This window comes from Trypanosoma equiperdum, assembly GCF_001457755.1.
Source record: "Trypanosoma equiperdum strain OVI genome assembly, contig: ctg_643, whole genome shotgun sequence".
Classification (NCBI taxonomy): domain Eukaryota; phylum Euglenozoa; class Kinetoplastea; order Trypanosomatida; family Trypanosomatidae; genus Trypanosoma; species Trypanosoma equiperdum.
In genome coordinates, this window is record NW_027124580.1 from 9390 (window position 1) to 9805 (window position 416).

The following is a 416-nucleotide window of genomic DNA, read 5'->3' on the forward strand; positions in this document are numbered from 1 at the left end:
ACGAAGTGGGTAATGAGGGAAATACAAAGTCCAGTGTGTAGAGGAAACAAAATCAATATACCACGAAAAAACGGTTATAGAAAGTGGAATGTGAAAAGGTGCAGCACGGCTTATATGCTCGAAATAACTAAACGAGTAATGTATAATTTTTACCCAAGGCGCTATAATGAATGTAAATCAATCTGTAACAAATAATTAAAGTGATAAAGGCCATGAAACTCATATAAAAGTAGTATTTCGCTACAATAAATCGGAGACATAAAGTAGATCTAACACAAACATCTGATGATTGCACAAAATTATGTGAAAACCCCCCAATAGCAGTAAATATAAAATGTTTAGCAACAACTGAAAGAACACGTTAAAATAATAAAGAAATATAACCTCTATTGCACCACAAGGTATAGAAACGGTGA